The following is an 8193-nucleotide window of genomic DNA, read 5'->3' as shown; positions in this document are numbered from 1 at the left end:
TGCTCAGTATTCATTTATTGATTCATTCTTCCTGGTATAATGAACAACTCACTTCCGAAGGCGCATCTCAGCACTTGGGGTACATTCAAGGGCGGTGCATTAAAAACATCCACGTTCTTAACATCTTTGTACAGTTCCGAAAGACAGGGCAGGTGCATATGTGAAGAGGCAGTTTGTTCCAGTGATAAGAGGCCAGTTATGAGAAGGGCCAGCCACCAAACCTGGTCCTACAGATGCAGAAGTCTGCAGGAAAGCTTTGTTTGAAGACCGTAGCTGTCTGGGAGGCTGGTGGAGTCTGCATACATGTCATGCACACTCCCCTTGTGTCATGCGTGTGCCTGCTTCACCTGTGTACCCTGATGTGATGTAACCACCTTAACATTAGAGCTGTGGAAAGTGAAAACCAACTCTCGAAAAAGTACCGGACTCACACTGAACAAGAAGTTCATGGGCTCAATGTTGCAGGACTGAGGAATCCTCACTGCCTGGCTTCAAGTTGGAGGTCAGCAACTCTCGTTAGCAATGAATGTTGTATTGCAGAATTTATATAGCGCATACAGTCCATATGTGGGGCACTGAAGCGCTTGCCTACATGGGCCTCAAGCAACACCAGGTGTGCTGTGCTGTTGGAAGGTTGTTGTCTTTGTTTTGATCCTATGTGAAAAGTGTTTTAAGTCACGCATCATGACCAACGTGTAGTTATCATGTTATGTGTAGGAAGGTGGATATCTGACTATGGTTACCCCCAAATTTTGCCTAGTGTCTAGCTGGTTTTTCGACTTAGTTGGCCTGAGATCCTGCCATTCAGGGTCTCAGGCTGTCTGCTCTCTCTTTAAAATGGACTCCATGTACCCTAGGTACATACCCAATTGGTAAGGATCACCTTGGTGGACCCTGTACAGTGTACCCTAGGTACCCAGGGCATAGGTGTCCCCTAGGCCTCCCAGGGGCTGCAGCATGTATTATGCCACCCCTGGTCTGGCCTTCCAATCAGACACAACTGGCTGATCACTCAGCTGGGGCAAGGTCGTGTAATCACCCCTTGCTTAGGTGTAGTATTCCTATACCTATCTTATATATAGACACATGTGTACCTATCAGCCACTCCTATGGCAGGCCTTAACAATCCTGGAGGCAGAGTGCTTGGTAACATGTGAGATGGTGCTCTAGCATGAGCTTAGCCTGTCTGCAGCTTTTGGAACCATGTCCTTATAGCTGTTCTATGATATAGCCTACCATATACTCTTAAAGTACCTTATAATCTTAAACGGTTATGGTAACTATGGTTTGGCTTTATCAAAACATGTCGTGTAAGGTGTCTAACACTTTGGAAAAATACCCCCATACCATTTCTGGTAATGAGGATATTATGCCTTCCTTCTAGAGGGAGAGACATGTTAAAATCCTACTTTGCTGTTTAACTCTCACCAAAGCCTCAGCATCACAAAATGGATGCTTGCTGCCACAGACACGAGTCTGACCTCCTGCTGCTGGGAGCCCTCCCAGCCAGGGAGGCTTGGACAATAGGTTTCCTGCTTGGGGAGGTGCTAGCACCTCCCCAGACAGACTTTAGTGTATTGGGGCAGGGTGGGCTGAAAGGAATGAGACATGCCTGGGGCACACAAGGTGTTCCTTGCATAGTCCAGTTCAAACCGGTGCTGGGGCACTCCAGCCCCAGCTCTGGCGCGAAACTGGACAAAGGAAAGGGGGTGTAGCCACTCCCCTTCCTGGTCCCACCCATAGGAGGGACCTTGCAGGTAGCCCAGCCCACTAGCCCAGTATATTAGTAGCTAGTTGGGCCCTGCTAGATTAGATTATCCTGAACCTGCAACTTGAACAGAAACTCTGGACCTTCGACATTCGACGAAAGAAGAAGACTCAAGAATCTCCCTTGTGGCCAAGGAGTGGCCACCCTGTGCGAACAGGCACCATCAAGAGACTTACCCTTTGCTTTGCTGAAGTTCTACGAGGGACCGACTGCAGAGCCTGACCAGAACCTTGACTTCCAGACTTCTCCGACCCTGATCCACATCCACAGCCGAGCTGAGATCCGTGGAGGCGACGAGAGACGTGGGACCGGCTACCTGGGAAAAGTGGTGAGTATCTTCCAGCGCAGCTTCTGAGGTACCCTCGAAGTTGTGCACCGGGGATTGAGAAGCCCCAACCCCAAGCACCATCTACACCGAAGATCAGCCCCCCACACTCCACGAGTCCTGCGTGGGGCCCTTCAGCATTTTCCTGCTTGCCGCGTCTGTCCGGTTGCTTGCCTGTTGGCTAGTAATCTTTGCGACGACACACCTTCAATTTTCCACTGCTGGTTTGGCTCCTCCAGACTGGCTCCTGCTCCTCTGTAAAAGAGAAGCACCCCAGCCCTTCCTGGTCTGCACCAGAAGCAAGTCCTCCATTCTTCGTGGGTTCCGCTTGCCAAGGCTTGGTGAGTCCTAGTTCGACTTTGATGCTGCCGACAGCACGAGCCTTCGTGGGACAGCTCGCCTCCTGGTCCTGGTCGTCCTCGACGTCTCCTGGTACCCGTGGCTGCTGCGACAAGCTTCACCTCTTCACCTGCAATCTCCCGACATCGCCTGGTTCCTTACTGGTTCCACGTGGTCACTGGCTAGTGACCCAGACTCTGTCCCTTCTGCTTGCAGGTATCCTTCCTTCTTGATCCCAGCCTTGGGATCCACCGGACACTCTTCACTGACTGCCTGTCAGCATCTTTCCTTCAGGCATCCATAGGAGTCGACGACAAAACCCGACACAAGTTTACACGTATGCACCCGCAGCCCGTGGGCTAGGTAACTTGGGTACTCCGGTGCTCATCAGGGTATTGACTATCCTGGTGTCTAGTTCTCAAGTCTCGACTTCCTAGCTACTCCAGAAGTGTCCTAAATCTTATTAATTCTAAACTGTACTATTTCTATCGATTATACGCATTACGCGTGAGTGTTTCCACTCTGCACCTGAATCCCGTGGGCCTCCCACTTCCTAACCTTGGGTAGTATAGTGTAGCCCCAGCGATTCCCTAGGCCTAGGCCTATCCTATTTCCGTGACAGTGGTCCTTATACCGCTTACTTAGTATATGGTTTTCTAGGGCCTACTGGATTACTTACCTGTGTGACTTAATGTATGCTTGAATAAGACTGTGTTTTACTTACCTCGAATCTCATAAAGAGTGCTGAGGGTTTGACTAGAATAAATACACTTTATTTTATATATATATCTGTTGTGGTGTCCTTTCATTTGGTATTCAAGGGGTTACAAATGGTATAACAGCTGGCTTCATATGCCATTCAGAGTTTAGCCTAAGACTGCTCTTGTCCATGCTACCACTAGGATAGCTGGTCTATAAGGTTGACTTTACAACCAATCACCATAAGGGTTGTTTGGACTGATATAAGGTGTACACTAGAACTAGTGACATCATACATCAGGCCAAGTTCTCACATTGGTGAGCAGCGGTTGGGATCTGAGCTTGCTGTTGTAATACCATTGTAATCTTGATATACTAAATTGAAAGATCACACAGATATTGTTTAGGTACATATGACATAGATTATAAATACTTAAGTCCTGCTGGACTTAGCTGTTGTAGGTTGAAGGGCCTAGCACACCCTGACTACAACTACTAGAGAGGTTTAGTAGATACAACTAGTGTAGGTAGGTGCACACACCACAGCCTCACTAGAATCATGTCCCTGAATGGAGATCACACTGATACTCCCTCAGGAGAGGAGAATCCTAGACAGATTCCCTCTAGATATGATGCATTGACTTTCCAGGAGATGAGACAACTGTGTACCTCCAGGAGATTGAAACAGGGTTCCAACCCTACCCTTAGACAGCTAGTGGAGCTTCTGGAGGCCTATGATGCTGAAAGAGCTGCCAAGTATGGTGCCATAGCTGTAGATAAGGGCCTCCCCTCCACAGAAGAGACCCCTGACTTAACTGATACAGATGAGTTAGAAGAGACCTCAGAGGAAGAGGGAGGTAGCAAGACCCCAGTCAGAAGACTTAGTCAGGCTAACTTAAGCTTGCATGGGAGCTTGCGTGGGAGCTTCCCTTACAGGCCCCCAAGTTATGTTAAAAAGAGAGATAGAAGGGGTAGATCTCCCTCAGGGGTCTCTCTCCACTCCTATCACTCAAGAAGCTCCAATGCTTCATCTCACAGGGGAATGACTTCCCCACAGAGAAAAGAGCATGAGGCCAGAATGAGGGAAGCTAATCTGAGGATTGAAAGGGAAAAACTTGCCCTTGCCAAAGAGAAGCTTGCTGTGGCCAGAGAGTAAAACTTGTGTGGGTCAGAACCCACTGGTGGCAGCAACATTCCTAGAGATAGGGATAGGTCTTATGACCATAGAAACCTAAGCAAGATAGTCCCCCCATATCAGAATGGGGATGACATCCACAAGTGGATGACTGCTTTGGAGAGGGCCTGCAAAGTACAGCAGGCACCCCAGAGTCAGTGGGCAGCTATCTTGTGGCTCTCCTTTTCTGACAAAGGTAGAGACAAGCTCCTCACAGTCAGTGATGAGGATGCTAACAATTACAAAGTCCTGAAGAGTGCTCTGATAGATGGGTTTGGCTTAACCACTGAGCAATATAGGTTGTTGTTCAGAGACACCCAGAAGACACAGACACAGGACTGGTCTGATTTTGTGGATTGTGCCACTAAGGCTTTTGAAGGTTGGTTAACTGGCAACAAGGTGCAGGACTATACAGGATTGTACAACTTGATTATGAGGGAGCAGATCCTTAGTAATTGTCAGAACCAGCTTCTCCATCAACACCTGGTAGACTCAGATTTGACCTCTCCCCAAGAATTGGGAAAGAGGGCAGATAAATGGGTCAGGACCAGGATTAGGCCTAAAAATCAGGGTGGTGACCAAAAGAAAGATACCACCAAGCCTCAAGAGAAGGGTGGGGATAAAACTAAAGAGAAATCTTCCTCAGGGCCCCAAAACTCCACACAGGGTGGTGGGTCCCAAGCTCCCTCCTCTACCACAGTTAAAAAGCCTTACTGCCATGAATGTAAAATTCCTGGGCATTGGAAAACTGACAGCAGTTGCCCAAAGGCTAAAAACAAAACTGTTCCTCCAATTACTCCTGTCACACCACCTATTACAGTCAGCAGTAATCCCCCAGGTGGTGGGAGTGCCCCCAAAAATTTGGTTGGGTTTTCTTGGGGAACACAGGGGGACCCTGGCTTAGCCAATTCCCCTACAGCAGCTACTCTTGTCTGTGATGGTGGCATGGGGTTTGCCAACTTCACTGCCTGTCCCAACACTTTGGGTAGGTACAGACAGGAGGGGGAACCACCTTTACAACGCAACTTTTACAACGCTATGCTATTACAACGCATTTTTTACAACGCAAAAACTTTTACAACGCATGCTTTTACAACGCGTGCCATTATATGGTAAGTACTGTTACAACGCATATACCTTTACAACGCATTATGTGAAAATGCCTTTACAACGCATTCATTTACAATGCATGGCTTTACAACGCAAGATGTTATATGGTAAGTACTTTTACAACGCATATACTATTACAACGCATTTTTTTTTCTTTGTGTTTCCATTTAAAAAAATATTTATCTTGTTTAATTATTTTTAAAAAAGCATTTGTAATTTGACAAAAGTTATTTGTTTTTCAAAATATTAATACTAGAGTATTTTGTCTAGTAGAAATGTTTGGATGGATAGTAGTTAAATTAATACTTGAGTATTTTAATTATTTATAATAAAGCAATATTAATTTTTAAAAAGTGAGTAGTTAATTAAAATATTAAGACTTGAGTATTTTGTCTAGTAGTAATGTTTGGTTGGATAGCAGTTAAATTAATACTTGAGTATTTTAATATTTATACTTGGCCATTTAGTTTAGTAGGAATGTTTTGTTGGATAGTTAAAAAACTAAAAGATTTTTAAAATATTAAAAGTTGATACTTAATAATTACCAAATTTAAGAGTTGAGTATTTTTCTTAATTGAATGTGTTTTTAAAAAAAAATAATGGAGTATTTAATTTTATAATTTAAATAAATATGAGTGAGTACCTAATTTAAAATACTAGAGTATTTTTAACACATATGAAAAGACTAGAGTATTTATAAGTACAAAAGACAGTGCCCTTTTTTAAAGTAATGGAAGAGTATTTTTGGTTTAATTATTATAAAAATAATATAATTTTATTTTAAAAATAAAAAAAAATAATATAAAAATTAAAAGAGTAATATATTTACAAATTTATCATTAATAAAGTTTTAAAATTAGAAAAAACATTTATAACTTACTTTTTGTAATAAATTCCCACGCTTTTCCATTGTAGTCTATGAGCGTCTTTGTCCTTCATTTATTTTGGCAGCCTTAGAATATACAACCCGCGGAACAAGAAAAGAAGGTACAGAAAGTGAAGTAAGAAAAAGTTTTGAAGGGAAAAGACAATAGAGTCAAGGTAAGGAACATATTTAGTTAATTTACATTTATTTAATTACAATATTGGTGTTTACAAAAATTAATTTAAAATAATGACAGTAAACAATTTTTGTTTTCACATTTTTATTTGTTTTAAAAATTATGAAAAAAATAAGCATATTTTTCATAAATTTTTCAAAGTAAGTTTGATTTTTATTACGAAATATATATATTTTATTTACAGATATTAACATTTATTTACAGTAGAATTTAAAAAAGTAGTCCGCCATAAATTGAGATGCACGCGATGACGTAAGAACGTGAGCGTCGACGTAATGCGCCATTTTGCAGAGCATCGGAGGAGGAAGCAGCAGGAAGCTGATCTGCGTCCAGGTAGGAAATGTTTTCAGTTGATATTATAGATTAAACATTTAAAAGGGATACATATATAGTTAGCAAAGAATAAGGGGAGGTTGCTGGAAAACTAATAGATGTCTTAAATGTTGTTAAACATGTCCACATTAATGTCATTAATACATGACTATGTCGGGTCGCTTAAAGTAAGTTAGTTATTTAAAAAAAGTATGTAACTCTTACAAAATTAAAAGTTACTGTTCAGACAGTTGATTTTTTTATTTACGAAGTAAAATACGTACTGTCGATCTTCATTTCTAAGTTCAAAAATTGTGCGTAATTGTAAATTTTGTAAATGAAAAATTGAAATACAAATGATGATTCAGCTGCAAAGTGCATTTCGGATTATGGTTTGATTTGTATATTATACATCTGTTTGAAATTTGGTGTTTGATTTTGACGGGATTTAAATTGGATTTTTTCGGTAATTGGAAAAATGGAGTTCCGATAATGAAAAGTGGTTCAAATTCGATGGAACAGTTAATTTGTACTAATTGGTTTATTTTGGTGGAAATGAAGATTTGTATTAAATAAAAAAAAAAACCCGACTTGTTTGTTTGAAAAAATTTTTAGAAAAAAAAAATTTGTATGCCAATTGAATTTTAAAAATTACTATAATTTAAAGCAAAGCAGGAAAGTAAGTACATTCATTGTTTTAAAAAGAAAGAATGTTAGATAGATTTTCCAGGTAGTCTATAGCCACACACAACGAAAACTGTTGCAGAATTGCCAATAGTCTCTCTGACATTTCCCTTGTTTTGACTGTTACTCGTGGGTTTAGACTACCTGCGAGTGTTTGTGCTATTCTCATTTCTTGGAAACTTTGCTCCTTCTTCAAAGTTTCCAAAAATGAGTACAAGTTAGGATGTGGTTTTCCAATTGTATGATTGAAGGAGTTATGCCACCCCTCAATGGCATTGTTTGTTTTGGCCTCTCCCTCTAAACAACTCGTGTAGCAGTTCCACCACTCCACATGGAATCGTGGCTTCCTCCTGCGACCCGATCTGCTTAGGTGTCCAATCCATGTGTCCTCAAAATAATTTAGAATGGGTGCCAATTTATCCTCGTTACTCGTATAATAAACAGATTCTATAATTGCAGTGTAGTACTCGTCCACACTATCGGGAGGAACAAAACAAAGTGCAGTTAATTTTTTAAGTTCAAACTGTAGTTTGCTATCCCGAGAATATTCTGCAACTAGGGATGTTTTCTGTAGTTTACGCCAAAATGCCTGCGAAAAATGGAAGAAACATCCCTGAATTTGGGTATCCGTGTACGTTTTAGTGATCACATTGATCATGCTCAATTCGAAATCAATAATTATTTTTCGAGGACTTGCAGATGTTTTGCTTTTAATCACTGA

This window comes from Triturus cristatus, chromosome 9 (assembly GCF_964204655.1).
Source record: "Triturus cristatus chromosome 9, aTriCri1.1, whole genome shotgun sequence".
In the NCBI taxonomy this organism is placed as follows: domain Eukaryota; kingdom Metazoa; phylum Chordata; class Amphibia; order Caudata; family Salamandridae; genus Triturus; species Triturus cristatus.
This window is presented reverse-complemented; position numbering follows the sequence as displayed.